Raw genomic sequence first — 21351 nt, forward strand, 5'->3', positions numbered from 1 at the left:
TCCAGTTACAAGTAATAGTGGTACCGCTACGCCCAAAAAACACACGTGCAGGTCATGGATGATTGTATATTGCAGTTGTTTTGTCACTTGTGAAGATGTTACAGACGTCAATAGTTGTCCACATCCAAAGAACATAACCTTTGACCTTCCACACCTGGATTTTTACATTATGGCCAATAAAAATAATTCAGCACAAACAGTAAATGATCTGACGGGCTTCATCGAGGCCAATCTCAAACTAACTATACTCAGCTGACATTCAGTGCGTTTACATGGACAACAATAATCCAATATTAACCCGATTAAGACGATACTGTGATTAAGAAACTAGCATGTAAACAGCGATTACTGATGACCTTAATCCGACTAAAGTCATACTCGAAGTAAACACAAATGGAATTAAGACGTGGAGTATTCCTGTTTTAGTCTCGTTATGGAAGCGCAGTACAGACATGTACACACCTTAATCACAATATTAACGTCGTGTGGGAGTTTTCACCACATTTTGCGACAGGACACGTACACACGGCGGCGCTCAACCGTTTGACGGTAAATAAGAGAGCACGGCTGCGTCCGAAATAGCGTACTTACCTGCTATATGGTAGGTGAAATACATGTATTTCGGAAAGTACACGGTTTGGGACGCAGCCCACGGCTTCAAGCAGTTGTCTGTTTGCACGTACAGCATGACAAATAATTAACTGCACTTGAAGCTTTTATAAAATTAAAAATAAAAACATCCAAAACTGTATACGGTTCCATAACGAAGACCAGCTGTGTGTCAATACGTGAAATTCTGGAGGGGACGGCGTGGCGTGGGGACGTAATGACGTGTGCCGTTAATCGATCTATGTCCTATAACATGTAAAACCTGAACATGAAAGGGGTATTCTAAAAGCGACTCATGTAAACACCTTAATCACAATATTGTCTTATTCAGAATAAGGTCAATAATTAGATTACTGCTGTCCATGTCAGTGTAGTCAGTGTCACCAAGCACAGCCCAAATGCTAAGTCAGAGCAAAATCATGAACCAAAACAAAGAACATTTTCCCTTAATATTCTGCTTTGTCTGCTGGTGACAGACAGAGAATCACTGATACCAGACAGAGCTTTGCACAATCCTGATGCTGTAATGTTTTTATTGAGTTTTGCGTGACTTTTTGAACTGAAATGTTTTATTAATAGCTGAGAGAGTAGTCACGCCTCAGGCCCTTGCCTGTGTATCTGAAATACCAGTTCTGCATGCAGGCTGTGCTCACCCAGCTGTCCATTGAGTTAAAACAAAGTCAGCTTTTGTGTTTCTGCTCGATATCTGCCGGACAAGGTGAACCCGAGGTTCAGCGTTCGGAATCGATAGCGGCTGTGAAAAAGCTGTGTGCGCTGGAGATGATGGGTTTTTTTTGTTTGTTTGTTTGTTTGTTTTTTTGTTGTTGTTTTTTTTACATTCATGCCCATATGCACACGAGGAGCACAAACAAACGTTGAAAGAAGCGTGAAAGATGTCAGTTTTGAAGTAGGCCAGGTGTGGAAGTCTCTCACGCTGCTGGTGTCGCTAACGTCGCTTGCTTTGTTTTCTCCGTTTGCTGGAACGTACCTGCAGCCCGGGAAAACAATAACGTCTCTGTGGCTCCCGCTGAGCGCCGTCTCTCCAAACAGGTTGAAACTTTCCTCCCCTTTGTTTTGATCGTACATAATTCTCCATAACTCTGACGCATCTCACTGTGAGCTCCCAGCTCTTGCGCTGGCGCGTCCGCAGCCTGCGCGACATAAAAACCTGGTGGACTCGCAGGAAATTAACATGTCGTCAGCAGTGGCCCCGATCAGCATAATAATGGCAGCGCAGTTGGTTACTGCAGCCTAAGACGCAAGTGCTATTCAAACAAAAACACTCCTGAGGCCACTTAATTGCCCAACAATGGCCTTAATGTTTTGGCTTAAGCGCTCGATCTTAAAGCTGTTCAACCCATCTGGCCACCTCAAAGGTGTCTGTCGCCTCTGTTTTCTTTAACCACCAGCGAACGTTCATATTCTGGAAGCAATTCAGCAAGCTGTTAATTGCTTTAATCAATTCCAGTCAGTTTAAAAAAAAAAAAAAAAGCACAGAGGAGAATACTGTGTAATACTTGTACGTGTGGTTTGTGAGTCACTTAAGCCCATATGACTCGTTTGATAGTATCGGAGCATGTTATCGCTTACAGTACATGGTAAACAATGAGTCACTAACAGCATGCTTTAAATCACCCCCTTCCTGCTCTAAAGTCTTGCTCTGAAACTCTCTGTACAGATATGTATTTATATCCTCTAATTACACTCTCTCACACAGGCACACAATGCACATTTAACAGTTTTCCATTAAACTTCATGGCAAATCAGCAACCTGTAACAAATCAGAAAACAGGGCTGTCTATTTCCTCTGGTTAAGTGCTACCCGTCAACGTACGAAGAGTTTTGCTGGAGGTTTTTAGGTGACAACTAACAGGAATGATTAATGAGCAAACTTTTTTTTTTTTTAAAGAAATTATTATTATTATTTTTAGAGATGCACCTATACTAAGTTTCTCGGCCGATACCGATAGTTCTGCCTTTTATACCTTCTTTTAAATGAATAATAATTAATTCCACAATTCTGAAAGAAATGCAAATAAAAACTTTATTCTCTCCATTTCAACAAGTTGTTTTCCAGTAACTGGTCTCATAAAGAGAAAACACATTACTCACATTAACACATGAACTCAATTCTGAAGATTAAGATTTCTTAACTTATTGAATATTAGTAATTCATATCAACATTGACTGAATTCTAAAAATCCTCCTGTTAGTCTCACATTCACTCACCTCAAACAAAAGCATTTCTACTTCATCTCTGAACATCAAACTGGTCATATATAATATAAACTTTTTAAAATATTGACATTAACTGGATATGAAATATAATACTCCAGTGGTTTTTAAAGTGGGGGCGCCCGGGGGTGTGAAAAATAAATTCTCACACTCAGACAACCACACACACACACACACACACACACACACACACACACACAAACACACACAAACAAAATAAATTCCTAATATAATGTAATGTAAAGATGTAAGATGTAATTATTAATATAAAAAAGGGAGATATATTCACAAGTCTGTATTTTTAATGTGTTTTAAAGACATCTTGCAAAAGAGGGGCCTCGGTCAAATGTTAATGCCGTTTGAGGGGCCTTGCCCTGGAAAAGTTTGGGAACCCCTGTACTACTCTACAAAAATATATGTACGTGTGTGTGTGTATGTATGTATGTATGTATGTATATACATACATTATATATATATATATATATATATATATATATATATATATATATATATATATATATATATATATATATATATACACACACACACACACATATACACACACACTACTTTTTTGTCAGACCATCTTCATTTAAATCTTTCAACGGTGTACTGGTGCTTTAATTCAGCTCGAGCGGCGCAGAAAAAGAAAATTAGTCTCAATGCCGAAACTCCCGCTTCACTGCTGCAGCGTCCGGTGTAAAATTTTAGCAGAGCAGAGTTTACAAACTGCAGTTTTGTCATCATTGTCACCCAAGAGACATCATCTTTACACACAGCACGAAATCTGAGTTTTCCCGCCCTCTTTTGATTGACAGGATATAATCGGCCCTGATCGGAAGTTTCTAAACTGTGGAAAATTGCCTTCGTTGTCCGATACCGATGATCGGCTGACACATCGGTGCAGCTCAAATTTTTTTTTAAACGAATGTTTAATTAAATTAAGGGTGTCAATACTTTAGATGTAGAACAGACATCATTAACTTCATTCAACAAAACATAGGGCTATACGTTCTCCTTGGCTGAAGCTCGAATTCTGTTCTAACTGCATGGAAGAGCACTAAGGAGGGTGCACAGTTCCATTATGTTGTAGCGTATATAGAGTGCAAACTAAGTGACTAGCAAGCCATTTGGGATTGGCCCTAATTAGAAGAGGCGGATTGTACTTGGATGACAGACGAGCTGGATAGTAATAAGACACTGCCCAAAGCGAAGTGGGTTTACTGATGACACCCTGAAGCAGATTATATTTTCTTATAGCAGCACATCCCAAACTCTTTCATTCCTCTTCTACCACAGATATTTGTCCACGAGATGTTACTTCCTGTTAGCACTTAAGAAGCTCTAAACAGCCTCCCTGTGGTGGAAAACTCACTGACTGTTACAAAGCGCTCATACACGAGACCCTTTCCTTAAATGTTAAATAACATCTCCTTAGATCACGTAGATCGTCCGCCAAACGATTCCCTGTGAACGAGCTGTTACTATAGAAATGATAACGTACTACAGGGTGTCCAAAAGTCCCCACACACAGGGGACTATGTCTTCGTCAGTGGATGTTGGTGGACGTCCACTTCTCGGTCAGTCCTCAACACTTCCAGTCATTTTGAATTCGTTAATGAGTTTGGCAACAGTGTCGTGTGTGTGTGTGTGAGATGTGCTCGCCACGTTTCCTGTTAAAGTCCATCGCGACCTTGCGCCAGCTTCCCGATCCAGCCACGACGATGATTATTATAATGTATTATTTAAACTAAGCATGAACATTTTTGGAAGACGTTTTGCGTACAAGTTAATTTCCCCTGCGCATGGAAACTTTGGGGACGCCCTGTAGAACGAGCACATTCATATAAACCTGAATTTGAAGACATTTGACGTACGGCTGGCATTAATGTCAGTGCCGGGCGTTTTATAGAAAATGAATCAACGCCTTCTGAGACTTCAGCAGCGCCGTATAAAATTGTATCGATGCCTTTAAATGCGCCAGGGAATTCACTTTGGCAGGAAGTCACTACACTGCTGGATGTTTTCGCGACTCAGGGCGATTCTGTGCCGTTTGATTTTGACCAATCGACAGTGTCTGCTATTATAAGCTCCACCCACGTGTTCCAGCTCAGCTCACTTAGTACCTGAGCGAACAAATTCAGTACTCGGCTACAACCCGGCATACTTGGTGATAGTGACAACACAAGATCATGAGGAATTTTGCTAAGCCAGATAGCACTATTCGAGGTCGAGTTAGCGGTGTGCTTCTTCCCGGTGTCCATGAGGTGGCAGACTGAGAGATGCATGCTGTTAAACACATGCCAGCCTCTTGCTTTTATGTAATGAATCTGGGCAGCAGTGGTGTTAGCAGCGGCCTCTCTTCATGTCTCTCCAGAACTTTCTGGAGTGTTTAGGAAATCTCATGAATTTGTGTAAGTGTAGGTGCTTAATGGATGAAGACTTTGTGTACTGTTTACTTTTTTTTTTTTTTTTTTTTCCCTACCAGTGTGTGTTTGTGTGTGGGGCCCCCCCCCCAACTAATCTTGTGCAGATGCTTACCATTTGAAAAGCACTGAAATATTTTTTTCCGGCCTGGATGTTGAATATAGAACAGACTCACACCCACTGCCTGTTTTTTTTTATTTTTTTATTTATTTTTTTTTTTTCCTCTTTGAAATAATTACGCTGCAGTTTTTGCCTCGAGACTGTCCAAACGAGTGCTCTGAATATAGAGAGTAAAGTAGCACCTGAGGAAGAGTATGTGTATACGTGTGTGTGTGTGTGTGTCTATATTGAGGGAGTGAAAAGGAAAGAGGGAGGGAGGAGTCAGTTCCCTAATGGGCCATTTACAGCTGGCAAACAAAGAGAAAATTCAAGCCTCTCCACACAGTGGCTTTTGCAGATCCTCTCTAACCGTGGCGTGCTTGTGTGTGAATCTGGGCGAGCACCGCTGTTTATTTTTAAGAACTAACCGCTTATTTAGGCCTTGTGTACGAGCCGGTGTTCGAGGGCTGGGAAACAGGCGAGCCGAGAGGCCGTACGCGCGGCAGCGAGCTCTCGTCTGTGTTGTTACACGCGACACGCGCAGACAGGCTTCCCATTCACATGCTATGATCTAATTTGTTTGCCAGGTGACAAGCACACATCTGGAACGCCTTGTGCTTACTCTGCTTTTTCCTCATGCGGTGGTTTCAGTGTTTAGCTGCCACACGGGAGATGAATCCTCGCGAGGTCATATGCAATAAATAAAGCCAGCGTGCAGCGAGCGTCGCAGGGTACGGGGTTTTCCGGGACCGACCCAAGAGGCGAAGCGAACGAATGAACGAGCGAGAGAGAGATCTTGACGAAAGCGAGCATTTCTTTTTGTCGTGCTCTTTTCTCTGCGCTGTGTTTATGATGTTAAATAGCAGGTTGGTCGGGCAGTTATCTCCTAAGTGACTGTTTGAAATGGGAGAGCTGTAATGTTTGGGTTAGTGCTTGTCTAAGAACATGGCTTATTTTGGAGACGCGGTAATGAGGCCGTGTAAGACAACGCCTCTCCGTTTGAGCTGAAACAGACCTTGGCTTTAACAATATGTTTAATTCTGACGAGAGCGAAGCCAGTCCCTTTACGTGTCGCCGTTTAAGAGGACGGAGCTCGTACTGTTTATTTTAAGAGCTTTCTAGATGTTTGTGTGGCACTTCCAGGTGTTTTCTCACACGTCTGGTCATAGGCTGTGAGACATTTCTCTTAGCTCTGTGGTTTGTCTCGAACTCGACCTCAGTGCTTTGCAAAAAGCGTCTCCTGCCCGTGAAGGGCCTCAATGCTAAAATGGCAGTTGGTAAATTGAAGTCAAGCTTTTGTGGAGAGAAACTGTCAGCGGATGATCTGTGTGTGTGCGTGTGTGCGTGTGTGTGTGTGTGTGTGTAGGCAAAGGAAAAGTAAATGTGAATAGAAGTTGCTTGTGTCTCTTGTAGGGAAACCTGAGAGTTTGTTCCTGACAGCAACATCAGAGTGTGAATATGAGCCCTGGCAAAGAAAAGCGAGCGAGCAGTGAAGAACAGCGGCACTGTGATCATCTCACACACACACACACACACACACACACACACACACACACACACACACACACACACACACACACCAAACTGGACTCCCATTGTTTAGTCTTGCCTTGAAACTGCAGAGTCCACAGCAGACATTTTTCCTTAAGGCTACGCAGAACATTGATTGTTTATACAACGAACACCTTTTCCACATCCAGGCTTTAAACCATTGTTTTATTTCGTCACGCTGTCTTTAGCACCATATCGTAAATCTCTTAAACAGGAAGGACTGCTGTGAATCTTTCCATTTCTCTCTCTCTCTCTCACTCTCGCTCTTTTCCTCTCGGTCAGAATGGAGGATCTGTCTCCATTCTCCACTTGTCTGCAGATCCCTGCTGAATGTATTAAATGAAGTTACTAGATGGGAGTGCTTAAGGGGCCAAGCCCTCTGAGGCTTGCCAAGGCGCTCACAAGCCTGGCTCACTCATCCATGTCACCTCTGTTTTTTTTTTTTGTTGCCCCCCCCCCCCCCCCCTTTTCTCTTCTTCTTCTTCTCTCTTGTTTCAGCTACTGGCTCACTTATTTGTATTTCAGAGCACTGTAGACTTTGTGCGTAATTGTATGAAAATCAGCATGGCGTCTCATTTTCGAACGAGGCTGACACAAATCTGAAGAGGAGCTTGAAGACTGAATGGTATGTTTGTTTGTTTTTTTTTTGTTGTTGTTTTTTTTTTCTTCCCTTTTAGTGTTGCTGCCCAGCTTTTGTTTTCACAAGAGAAATGTACGGAGATGAAAAATCGAAGCATCCCCTCCACGTTGCTCGTTCGCGTTCCCTTTTTAGAAGCTTGATATCTACCATCTGCCGACCAAACCTCTCATCTGTTAGGAGTTATTCTTTCAGTCGGACATCGATTGCGTCTTTTAGATACCCAACAAAGAGGCCAGTGAGTATGACGGCAGCGATGGGCAGAGAGGAGCAGTAGAGATATTGCGATTGTGTGTTGAATACACTGAATAGACTCCAGTCATTTTCCCTGATACATGCTTAGGCCTGTAGAATGTGGAGTGCTTTGCTTGTAACTGCACTGGTTGTCTCCTTCTATTATCGCTTAATGGTGCCCAAGATGACAGGCACGCGTGATGAACAGAGGAGCTGTGAAATCCTGGAGGTGGAGTTCTCATCCGCTTGATAATAGGATCTCTGCCTTGCTGGAGGCTGTGTCAAGAGACGCAAGAGTGCAGGAAATGCAAAGTGTTCATTCTTAAAACAATCCCAGTCCTATAACCAGCTAAAAAGCTTCTCTTTTTTTTTTTTGGGTCCCTTTGTGCTTGTGCTTTTACCGAAGATTTATAACAGCAGTTTAAGTGTCTTACTATTCCGCCGTGTTCTGTGGCACGTCACCGTGTTCATATACTTGATTCGAGTCCCGTTATACGCACCAGTGCTCGAGGTATTTCAATGTTTTCATTTCTTCTCTCATTGTGTCCACACCTTTTTTTTTTTTTTTCTTTTTTTTTTTTCTCTTTCTCGCCCCCCCACTCCTTCTTCAGCAGGTACAGTAATTGACAGTCTGCAGCCATGTCAAACACACCACTGTCTCTTCCTCACCCCCAAACTCCAAACTGGACCAATTCCCCATCACAAGCCCTCCCCCGCCTGCCCGCCCTCGTGCTAGAAGCTAATCTTGTATTGGCAGCCCGAGAGCGACAATTGGTATCTCCTTTGAAAAGTGCATTCTCTAAATAGCTTCCTCTTGCTCAGTGAATTCCGCATCAGTGAGTGACTCGGGTTTCCTGTTGAGCTCATTCTATACTGTCGGGACCAGGCTGGTAAGGAGAAATAAATAAGGACGCACTTGAGTAAATGTAATAAATATGCTTGAATGTGCAGCCCAAACGTTCACTGGGAGGGAGGAGGCAGCCTGCTGTGTGTGTGTGTGTGTGTGTGTGTGTGTGTGAGTGAGAGAGAGAGCGCTTGCACGTACACATGCACATGCCCACATGTGAGTGAGACTGTGTGTGTGTGAGGGCTGAGCTGAGAATTGTCAGGAGAACAGGAGTCACAATGTCTCTGGCTTCCCTGGAGCTGGAGAGCGTTTGCCAGCGCTGGGATCACAAGGGACACCTCCTCCTTTTGAAAACCTGACAAGCTACATGCTTTGCAGCACAATAAAGGGCTCTACACTACACCAAACCTGATTCCTATTGATCTTGGCTGCCTCCTTAAATATGTGCTGTGTGCTGGTCGGCGAGGAGGGCCGCCTTCATCCTGCAAATAGCCTTTGTTTCTAGCTGATTACATTCTGACCAGACGAGACAAAGCAGTTGCATTTAAAACCACTGTGCGTTTACTGTAGAACGATTAAATCGGTAGGAATATAGTGAGCAGGACATCTACGATGCACCAACAAAGGTGGCTGAGAGATCAGATCTAGAGCTCTCGTTTAGAGACGTGACGTGAAAATAATTACAGTTTTATAACTGGTAGTTTGTGCACCACATGACCAAGTGACATGAACTGACGGGGTGAAAAACGGTCCGTTTTGATTCCAGGATTTCTTGAAATGTCTTCGATATCATTAGTGTTGTTTGTTTTTACTAAATTATATGCCAGTGAACAGTTTTAAATGATTTGGAATGGGAATATAAAATGTATTTCCGAATTTGAGTTTTTTTTTGTGTGTTTTTTTTGGGAACTCTCAAATGCTCGTTTATGTGCAGGTCCTGCACCATATTTGCTTTTCCAGCATCTTCTGCATGTTTGACCCCTTTCCAACACTGGCTATATGATTGAGTTCCATCTTTTCACACTGAGGATAACTGAGGGACTCGTACACAACTATTACAAAAGGTGCAAACATTCACTGATGCTCAATTAGGCAACACGATACATTAAGATCGGGGTGGGGGTGGGGGGGTGTAAACTTTTGAACAGGATGATGGGTGTAAATTGTTCTTTGTCTTCTGGGAAACATGTAAATATCTTGTGTAGATTCTGAAGGGCAGTACTAAACAGGAAAAAAAAAAAAACAGTTTACACTTGTTAGTTTATCCTTTTCAAAAGTTTACACCCCCCTGGCTCTTATTGTAGTGTTGCCTTTTTATATAGGAAGAAAAAGGATTCCCGATGTGTTCGTGGTGTATTTTCCAGCTTTCTCAAGAGAGTCTACTTTGAATGTTTTTATGGAGGACTCAGAGTCGAACGCAGCATAAAGGTCACATGGTACACCGTCAGATTTATATGGGTTAAATGTATTCGATAGTAAAGAGTTCTTCATAGGTTCTTTGTGTGTGTATTTTTGAAAGAGATTGGGGGGGGGTCCTCTTTTGTGAGATTCTACATAGAATAAAAAAAAAAAACCACCACATTATGTATAATAAGTTACTTAGTACTATGTAATAATGTAAGGTCACGTGCTCTACATCATTGTCATATCAGATTTGGTTAAATTGGCCTCCCTAGGGGTTTCTTTTGTTAGTCTCTCTGGGAAAATCCCCAGTTTTTTTTTTTTTTTTTTTTTTTAAGAACCCTCCAACAGAGGAGTTTCTTTTCACAAAGAAAGCTAGAACCAACCATGTTAATCAAGCCAAGACCCCTTGAAGGAACACCCCCCCCCCCCCCCCCCCTTTTTTTTAAGTGTACCTAACCTTTAGATTTAAATGCTATCCAGGAACCAAATTGAATCCACGTATGCATGTGGAATTTGCAGCCTTTGTTTGTCATCACCATTTACAACAGGATCATAAAGGCGCGCCGTTCATCAGCTATTACACACACACACACACTTTCTCTCTCACACACTCGAGCGCACACATACACACACGAGACAAATCAATGCGCGGAATGCATGCCTCACTTACATTATTTAATCAGCGGCATGCTTTAAATGCCGTTTGGGGTGTGTGTGTGTGTGTGTGTGTACGTGTACGTGCCTGGTGTTGCAGAGCGTTAATGCTCATTTACTGCAGTTCACTGTGGCAGTAGTTGATCATCTCGCTTTTACCGGCGCATCAATCATGACGCTTTTGTGCGCGCGCTAATTGGGATCCAGTCCGTGTTTTAGTGTCGTGTGAGGTGTGGTGTGGGGGAGGGAGGGTGGTGTAATTCTCCTTCATAGTGTCTGGATAAAGAAAGACTAGTAGGTCAGCCATGTGGATGCGTCTGGTGAACAGCTGAAAGAGAGAGAGAGAGAGAGAGAGCTATGTGTGTGCGCGCATATGAGAGGGAGAGTGTGAGTGAGTGTGTGCGTGCGTGTGTGTGTGTGAAAAAAGGAAGCGGAGTGTGTAAGCGGCGAACTCGGTGATTTCCTCGCCTCGAACTACCGCGCCGTTTCTCAAACATTTCGGAGTTTATCACGCGGTGAAACGGAAGACGAGGAAGGAGCTCCGCCGTGTGTGTGTGTGTATGTGTGTGTGTGTATGTATGTGTGTGTGTGTGTGTGCGCGCGCGTGTGTGTATGTGTGCGCGCGCGTATGCGTGTGTGTTTTTGTTCACCAGAGGCGAGTGTTTGAGGGAAACGAGTTCGCTCTTTTGTTGAGCGCGTGAGCCTGTTTCCCATCCGCATGTAGGATAAAGTGGCTGCGCGAGACCCGCTCAGCTCCGCGCGCTTGGATTCGGGCCCGGCCCGAGGAGGGAGTAGTGGGGCTTCTTTCTTTCTTTCTTTCCATAAGGGAGAAAAAAAAAAACAACAACGGGGATTATTTACGGTACGAAGTGGTTTGAAGCTGTCCATCGGAACTTGGAGACCACCAGACTGGCGGGGTGAGTACTTCTAATACAGTGGGGAGAGGGGAGCGGGGGGGTTGAAGGGGGGGGGGGGGGGGGATACTGAGGGAATGTTAGCAATACTGGCTAACATTACTAACTTCAAAGCACGCGCTGCACTCCGAATCAACTTTTCACCTTGTATTTTTTCAGTGAAAAGGAAACGAGCTTTGAATGTCTGGAAAAAAAAGAAGAGTTTTTTTTTGGATGTTTATAAGGAAAAACCTCTCCTTCAGAGAAACAGAGAAACCTTTTTTTATTATTATTATTATTTTATTTTATTTAAATAGCTAAACATTCAAGGGTTTCCACGGAAAGACAGACCAAGGCTAGAGAGAGTACTGTTCTAGATTTAACCTTTTAACCTTTACAATGGTCATGTGTTAGTTCGGTGGAAACCATTAAAATGTTGTTGTTTTGTTTACAGAAGGTTCCTTTGAAGGACATTGTCTTTAGAACCCACACAGAGGAACAATTTTTAGTAGGAAAAGAAATAACGGAAATATAAAATTCTTTGAAGAACCTCCGTTGGAGAAACCTAACCTGTGAGAACCTCATGGTTTAAACAGAAAGACCAAACTTCACTGCTGTTCTGTTCCACTTTTAACCCTTTGAAACGAGGGTTCTTGTGTTTGAAGCATTTATAAAAGGTTAAATGCCTTTTCTGAAAGACCCATGTTTTGGATAACTCTGTTTTTGGGGTTCTTTGCGAAGTTTCCATCTTTCTAAACACAAGCCGCTTGGAACCCTTGTAAGGAAACTTTCCTTATCCTTAAAGAATTCTTAGAGCTTCTCATAACAGGACAAAAAAACACTTTACTTAGTTTTTTGTGTGTAATTTCTTAGAAATATGTATTAGCATAAAGTCGTGCTATGCAATCCTTGATGTATCAGGTGTATACGGGTTAGGTTTTTGGTGGATAAGGGTTCTTTGTTGGTTCTTTGCATTGTTTTGAGTTTTTTTTTTTTTTTTTTTTTTTTTTTTTTTTTTTTTTTTAAAAGAGAATCTGCTTGGATCTTTTTCTAAAGAAATCCTCCTTGGAAGATTTTCCATTTATGCAAATACTTAAGGAGGGAAAAAAAACCCAACAGCAACACTTCTTTGCAGTTAATTAGTACTATGCAACAGTGTACGGTCACGGCTGTCGTTATAGCAAGTGTACATGGGTTACGTTTTAGTGGAAAAGGGTTCTTCTCTTTAAAGAGATTCCACATGGGACCTTTTCGAAGGGAAGCCTTACTGGAAGAATTTCCCAAAGCGAGACTTATTCGAAGAATGTGTGAAGTTTGATTTTATATATACACACATACACATACATACATACATACATACATACTGGTCTCCAATGAGCTCAGATGACTAATATTAAGAATAACCACAAAGCTACCTACTCAGTCCAACGGGCATGTCTCTGATGAGCATTCATAACACTCAAGCGTCCCTCCCCCATGCACCGCCTTCCAGAGATTGGAAGTGATGAGTTAGAGCCATTTGTTTACTGCAAACCCGAGGGGGGTTTTGATGGACTCGCTTGACCAGTTGGAGGCTGCCGAGGACAGCCAAGTCAGCCTCACTTCCCCTGAGCTGAATAAACCATGTGAACCTTGGCCTGCGGTGGCCTGGGTGTGATTAGTCAAGCCTATGGCAGTGTGGGTGTTATTAAAAACCCAAAAAAAACCCCAACAACATGGTTGAGAAGGCTAATCTTAAACAGTATTTGTTTCACAGTTGGGCTTATCTGATATCAGTCTACAAGTCCCGTGTGTGAGGGGGAAGTGTCTTGTTTTCTTTTTCCCTGTAATCACTGTTTTATCCAGCATACTTGGTTTGCATGTCATCTAGACTCTGCTCAGTTTTTTTTTCTTCCCCCTCCCCCCTCCTTTCTTTCTTCTTTTACACACTCTGCTATGTAATATACTCAATATACTTTCCCCCCTATTCATAAAAAAGGTCTAGTCATAAGGTCTCACAATGATGTCATTCTGGAAAAGAGGATGGTTTTTCACTCTAAACCGTAAACCATACAAGTCGCCTCAGTGGACCTTCGGGGGGAAAAAAACTCTCTTAAAAGACGACGAGCGACATTCGTATTGTATCTCTCGAGCACGTCCTGGAAGATGGAGGCTTTCACGATAAAGTGGTTCTAAGCTGGTTCTCCCGAGTGCCTTTTCTGTCTGGGAATAAATCTAGCGAACTTTAGATCGAAATCCCCGAGACGTTAATCTGCGATAGTTTTCTTGTTCTCTCTCTCGCATGTTTATCATTTCTCTCTTCCCAGTAATTCACGTCATGAACTCTTTGGTAGGCGACTATCTGGCTAATTCATACAATTATGACTGTTTATAATAGGTTATAATAAATCCTTCTTACATCTTAGACCACAATACATGTTCATCATGTGTGAGGTTTGAGTAGGAGTTGTAAAGACAACATATTTTTCCATCATCTGATAACAGTTGTGTTGGTTGTTCTGTATAGATGAAAGACTCAATGGTAGTCGCTCACTTTCAGCGATACGCTGGAACGCTTTGGTGCGAGTTCCTGCAGAGAACATCATCAAAGCATGAGTCAGGGTGATGGCTGGAAGATAAGCGCTTTTTGAGGAGGGTATTTGCCTTTCTGTAAACATCTGGATAAAAAAAGGTTACTAAACTGTACCCTTCATTGTCACCGGGGTGATATTGTGAAGGGTTTTGTACATTTGACCTGGAAAAGTGTGTATGGTGTACCTGATTGAAATGTACCTGTAAGGGTATTCCAGTTATGCTGCATTCGCATTACCATATAAAAGGTGCGAAAGATGATACCACCCCAGTGACAAGGAAGCATTTGTTTTCAGTGAGTGTAGGTAAATCATAACTAAATGGAGAATATTTCACCCTAATCCTTCAGTTTACACGTGTGTATAGCGTTTGTGAACTCAGTTAGGCTTGCCTTTGAGGATAGCCTGAGGTAAAGATCTGGAGAGCGCACTCCCACAGTGGAACCGAAAGCCAGCGCAAGGCACAGCATGTTTTCATTGTCTTGTATTACTCTGAAAGAAACCTCATCCCGTTTTCCCCAAATCCATAAGCATCACTCGAGTACTGAACCGTTCATTGTTTGAGCTCCGTGCGTCCACGTCGAGCGTTCGGTAGCACGTCAAACAGTACAATCTGGAAAGCACTATAACATCTGGTGGAGTAAAACAAAGCAGGGGTGTTATCCGTGCTACTGATTTGAAGGTGATTTTATGGTGCGTGAGCATTTTAGATGTGTGGGATGTGTGAGTAAATATCTGTAGGGTGCTTTTTCTTCTGGCTTTCATAATGACAAAGCTAGTGTTTTCAGGGCTTTTTTTTTCTAGCTTGGATATGAAACCGGATTTGCTTGCTGCTTTGTTGTGTGTGTGTGTGTGTGTGTGTGTGTGTGTGTGTGTGTGTGTGTGTGTGTGTGTGTCTTTTTTTTTTTTTTTTTTCCTTTCACCTTCTTCTTTTTTTTTTTTTTTCCTTTCACTTTCTTTTTTTTTTTTGAGAGAACTGAGTTTCTGTGTCGCTGCATTTAAGGATCTCCCCAGAGGTCAACCAGCAGTTTACTCACACTGAATAATTGAATTAGCAAGTCGCTGCGTTTCTGAAGGCAGCGCTCGGTCGCGCCAATATCGGATTTGTTTATGTCTGACGGTGAGGCGCAGGTCGAACGTCACGCCTCCAAAGTGGCGTAGAGATCTTCTAGCTAATCGCGGTGGTAGCGTGCGGCTTCGTTTTCGGAGCGAGGGCGTCCGATTATCTCGTCCGTCTCCGTGTCTGAAGGCGAGTGGAGAAAGCCTAGTAAATGTTTAATGCTCAAATGTACATTAACAGCTGTCGTCCGTTTCACGGCAGCTGCCAATAAGAATATCAAGTGTGCTTCGTGAAGTGCAAACACGCAAGCATGTTATTGAGGTGAAAATGAATCATGTTGAATCATGAATCATGAGGTGAAAAGATCTCGCGTTTGGAACGGAGAATGTAAATCGTTAAACACTTACTCATGGTACAAAGATGACATGAATGTCACGTTTAAATATTGAATGCGCTTACACACAGCACTAAAGGTCAGGTTTCTGAGAAATGAAATGCATCCTGAGCATTCTATACACAGGCATCAAGCAAACTTTTGGATCGAATTGCGTCGTGCTGCAAACAGGCTTTCCTTAACAAACCGGAGGCAGCTGAGTGTTTGACAGGGCTCAGGGAGGCGTGTTATTTAATCTGCTGGCGTGATAGAAGCGACTCGACGTCTGCCCGCCTGTAATGGCATCGCGTCTCCTCGAGAGCCAGTGGCACAGCGCAGCCCGTTAATGCTATGCTTAATGAATTTCCAGAAAGGCCAGGGGCAATTAATGTCATTTTGGCACCTCCTCGCTCCACTGTTGTCTTGTGGATTGTCTCTGCTCGACACAGTCAAGCCAGAAATTCAACTTGGGTTTTGAAGCGCCGCAGATTTTTAGCTGTCGGGAATAGATAGGGGGAGGGTTGCTTTCATGGTTTATTTACCACACGCCTGGTTGGTGTGCAAAAATCTACACGCTCTATTAAAGGTTAGCCTGGCTCGTAAAACGCAACGCACCTAAACGAGGGCTTAATTGTGTCCCTGTATGGAGCGTGTGCTTTGTTTACGAGAATGTAAGCTCCTTCTTGGCACCTCGGCTGTAACAATAGATACAGTAACTACAGACGCTTGCTCATCGCCTGGGAGACAGGACACAGGTCAGACCACAAACAAGACAGACCGGAGAGACGTGTGAATTCCAGCCACGTGGAGTTCGAGATCAAATTTGGTCTCGAACACTGAATCCAGAATCGCTCCGGATCGATTTTAAAGCAGAACAACGTTTCGCGTTTGTTCCACGTGGACTGTAAATGTTGGCGGTGTGTTGATGAGGAACAGTCGGGGTAATCGAAGCTGATCTTTTTAATAAGCCCTGAAGCAGCTTGAGGGTTTTTTGGGGTTTTTTTTTTCTGCCTCTGTAATTGTAATAGTAAGAGGAAAGGAAAGGGGAATCCAGACATGTTTATTCAGCACAGTGCAGGCAATAAAGAGGAGCTGAGCTGTCACAGGCACTGCTTTCTCTCCTCATGTGTTAATACCATTAAAGGCGAGTGTGAACAAATCAGTAGCCCGAGTGCCTGGGACAAGCAGATTTTACATCCGGGCTATTAGTTTTTAATTTGTACTTGCCTGGCGGACAAGTAGATTTAACAACGTGGTGGTAGAATCCTGCTTTGAACTTACCTCCTAGAATGGTGGTTTTTGACCTCTGTGTGTGCAGGTGTACAACCCTACCTGCGGCGAGTGTTTGTTTATTTACAAAATTCTTGTATATACAGATTAACTCGTTTAAAGGTGCTACTTTGTTTACCGTCGATGCTGATTTGGCATCACTTGCTGAACTCTTGAGTCGAGGAGACCGAATAGGAATCGCGAGTTAAAAGGGGGGTTTCTTTAGGTTTCCCTAGTCGGAGGTTGTAAATTCCGAGGTTAAGCTTTTCCGTTAAAACAAAAGTTTGTATGTTTTAAAACGTACAGAGAGAAAATAAATACTCTAGCCTTAGACTTAAATAGCATTTGCTTGTAATGAAATGACAGAACACATCTTTTATGTGAAACGTTGGACACTGAGGGTACGTCCGAGGGTACTCTCACTACATGGGTGGTAGAGCAGGTTGTCCTCTAATCGTAGGGTTGGCGGTTCGATTCCCGGCTCAGATGACTCCACATTCCGAAGTGTCCTTGGGCAAGGCACTGAACCCCAAGTTGCTCCCGATGGCAAGTTAGCGCTTTGCATGGCAGCTCTGCTACCATTGGTGTGTGTATGTGTGTGTGTGTGTGTGTGTGTGTGTGTGTGAGAATGAGAACCAGTGTAAAGCACTTTGGATCAAAGCGCTATATAAGTGCAGACCATTTACCATTTACATGATGATTATACAGGCCAATAATAAGACATTGGACTTGATCTGAAGGTTGCGGGTTCAAATCCCAGCACCACCCAACCATGGGCAATTGAGCAAGGCCCTTAACACTCAAATGCTCAGTTGTATAAAAAAAAAAAAGAGGGGGATAACTGGATAATGGCATCTGCTAAAATGCCTTAAATGTACTTCGTCTGTTAGTCCGTATTAACGCGTTTAACAAACTTGACACAAATTATTACATTACATTAGTTCCTACTTCTTAAGCAAGTTATTTAGGTTTTTGGCAAACCAAAGCATGGGACTAGTCTGCACACCACACTGGAGCTTTTATTTACCCAGTGGGCTAGCTAATTCATTTCTGATTCGTCCGTTTAAATTTGTTAGCCTCGCTTTAGACTATCCTTGGTGTCAACCCTATCCACGATTTTTATTTAACTGTAGTAAAGACACTAGTTTAAGCCTCTTATTCAGTAATCTCGTATCTCAAGCTGTGCAAACATTCAGTTCACATTAACAGCTCGTAATATTGTTTATTTTATTTTTGTGTTCTCAGCGTTCTAGTCTGCTTTCCGACAGCCGAGCACATTCGAATCCTTCACCTTCGGTTTTTAGATGAAAGTAACCTGGAAAGCATGTTTCTGTTTTCAGTGTGGGGGGAAAAAAAAAAAAAGATGACGGGTCTGAAAGTTTGAGAGGCGCACCGCTGAAACGGTTGTAGCTCTGAATCCTGTTTTAGTGAGTAAACATTTAATGTAAGCGCACCACGGCTTTATTTATGCATTAAATCTGCTGTTAGCGCTGAATTATACATTAGGCCGTAAATAATGCAGGAGAGATTCCTCAATGATTACTGGCATGCTGTGAAGAGTGCGTTTGCTAATCATTTGCTCATTGATCTTCGCCGTGCACTAGTGCTAACTAGTTTTGGGGGTACTTTTCCTGGCAGATGCTGAGGGTATTGTTTTTCTCGAGGTCGGACGCAGGGACTGCGGAATCTATTTTATTGTTTTTGTCAGCGTGGAATGAGCTGGCAATTATACTAGAGGTAAGATTTTTTTTTTTCCTTCTCCTTGTCCTTTGGTGAGACGTGAGACGACGACTGCAATTAGATCAGCTTCTGCAATTGGAACAGCTTGATCCTCTCAGAGGTCACCCACGTAATTATCGTCACACGGCATTAACTAGTTTTGCTTTTCTTTCTCGCAGTTAGCGACCTCGGGTTTTAACCCATACATCTGAGCAGAAATCATAAGGCCTCCTGGCACCTTGGGTTTGATCTACTTCATTTGTCATTTCATACATAGGAATAATTAGAGCGGCGGCGTGCTGTGCCCCGGGGAGCACGAAAGCTTACGACCTTTCTGCTCCCGTAGAGATGAGGCTCAAGACGAAGCAGCCTGGAAAGGAAGTTGTTATTAAGAAAATAATGGCTTTGACAAGTTCAGGATTAAATTGTAAACAAGCGACGTGATGGATCAGTACTCGACGAGGTAATTGATTTTAGTGTCTTTGCTGAGCTGCAGTAGCTGGCTTTAATTAACGAGATTGAGGTTAATACCGCTTTGATTCTCCAGGCCTTTAGTGTTTGCGTGCTTTTGTTCACCGAGACCTGAATTTAACCTCCAGTGCCTGTGTGGAGATTTTCTTGGCCTGTAATCTACATCTGCATGGTAACAAAATGTCTCTGTGAACTAGTTCAACAAAGACTTCATGTAAAACCATAATGAACTTTCTTTTACTTTCGCATCTTTTGTCACCCAGATGAGGACGGGTTCCCTTCCGAGTCTGGTTCCTCATAAGGTTTCTTCCTCATATCATCTTAGGGAGTTTTTCCTCGCCATTGTCGCCACCGGCTTGCTCAACAGGGATAAATTCACACACCTAAAATCTGTATGCTGTGTTTTATATTTCTGTTAAGCTGCTTTGAGACAATGACCGTTGTAAAACGTGCTATACGAATAGAATTGAACTGTCTGTGTCTGCTTAACACTCCAAATATCTGTATCCAGATTTAACCAACACCCCAAATCCAAAATTGCCAGCACTGTCGTCATGATCTGTGAATCTGTGAGTTCATCGACCTCAGATACATCACTGGCCTGGATAAAATAAGATTTTCTTTCATTCCTGCTCACCCATTATTTTTATTTGCACTCTTATCTAACGACTTTATTTGACCCTATTTCCCAAAATATCTTCAAATTGGTAGCCTAATTGAAACTGCCTTGATCCAGACAGGGCGGTTACTAAGGATGAATAGGTAAACACTGTAAATGGTTCAGACAGTGCCAAAAGCTCATGTGCTTTTTGTTTGTCTTGCGAGGTTCGTATCTAACTACTCGCTCACGCCCGCATAAAAGTAAAAAACCTGAAATCCCAGTCCTGATGCACACAGGGCTCAACCAGAAGCCCTGTGAACATTTAAAAATAAATAAAGGTAACAAACCGTAAATAGCCTGTCTCCTATTTGTATCTGTATTTATATGTGCTTAAGACGCATTCTGTTCATTCTGAATATTGGGTTTTATAAGGCGTGTTCTAATGTGTCAAATCTTTTCTGTTATTGCGAGAACAGATGAGAGATTCAGGGGAGGTGGTGGAGGGGAGGGGTGGGGGTGCCACATGTGGAGATTTGGAAGAGGCTCAGTAGGTCTGTGCTTTCATCGAGTGGCTTCATCATGACAAAACGAAAATCATATTCTATTGTGGTATTACACAGCTCATCCACTCGAGCTGCCATTTACCTCAGCGGTGCAGTAGAGCATTTGCATTTTCGCTTGATAGGGTGCTCCCTCAGGGCTAGTGGAGAGGGTTTAGTGACCATTGAAAGTTACCAGGCTTGTGCTTATCAAATTTCAACCAGCTTGTGGGTAGTGGCTGCTTAGCTGTAAAGTGTGTGTGTGTGTATGTGAGAGAGAGAGAGAGAGAGAGAGAGAGAGAGAGAATGAGGGGGGGGGGGGGGAGTGTGACACATTGATCTAAACACACTGAGACTGGATTACTGTAAGCAGGTTAGTACATTTTTATAGTACATTTCTTTTTAGGATTGTATAACAGGATGTAGTAATAAAGCTTAAGTTATTCACTGTGGTTGTAAATAACACTTCAGCAATGAGTAAGCTCTTCACTAGATCTCAGGATTGTGTGCTTTTGAGCTCTCACCTCATAGGCTTTTTTTTATTTCTGTGCTGGAATTCAGCCGACTGGCTTCGAGCCGTTCCCCGCCGAGCCTAAAAAAAAAAAACGTTTTTGTTCTCTGTCCAAGAATACCTGTGCAGTACAGTAGGTCAACCCTAGGAGCTTTTTTGAAGCATGCCGAGTTCACTGGAGCTGCGTTCACACCCAACAGTAGCCACCCACAAGGCCAAAGCACAAAACCGTTTCATCACTCTCCACTTTCCATGCCAAATTCTCTCTCGAGCACAAGCAGCAGCTACAGGAGTATTGGCACTTTTTAGGTTCATGTTTGATTAGGGATCATTTCCATGTCCACGCAGTGCAAATCCGTTTTGCTTTCAGACTGAGCTGGGGGGGAAGGGTGCGGACAATTTCATAAATAAAGGAAGCGTGGTTTTGGAGATATGCATATCATGTCTATTGTCTGGATGCAAATTTGGGCAAATTCTTTTGACCGTTAACTGGTTAGAAATCCTCAGTGTGAGTAGGAAGAGAGATCCTTCACAGAGACACTCATGTGAACGATGAAACTGTTGCTAATAAACCTCTTAACCAACAGCATTATTTATATATATATATATATATGTGTATGTGTATGTATGTGTGTATATGTATATGTG

The 21351-nt window shown here is 42.7% G+C and overlaps 1 protein-coding gene across 3 annotated transcripts in view; it reads left to right on the forward strand.

Moving 5' to 3' along the window:
* rerea (arginine-glutamic acid dipeptide (RE) repeats a) overlaps positions 1-21351 on the forward strand; it is a 193659-nt gene that overhangs the window by 65578 nt on the left and 106730 nt on the right. The window contains exon 1 of one of the 3 annotated variants that reach the window (XM_017487118.3): positions 10993-11614. The exons of the other annotated variants lie outside the window; for them this stretch is intronic. The gene's annotated coding sequence lies outside the window, so the exon portion shown is untranslated. Of the gene's footprint in view, positions 1-10992; positions 11615-21351 lie in introns of those variants that run through there. 3 annotated transcript variants of the gene reach the window in all.

This window comes from Ictalurus punctatus, chromosome 15 (genome assembly GCF_001660625.3).
Source record: "Ictalurus punctatus breed USDA103 chromosome 15, Coco_2.0, whole genome shotgun sequence".
Lineage (NCBI taxonomy): Eukaryota > Metazoa > Chordata > Actinopteri > Siluriformes > Ictaluridae > Ictalurus > Ictalurus punctatus.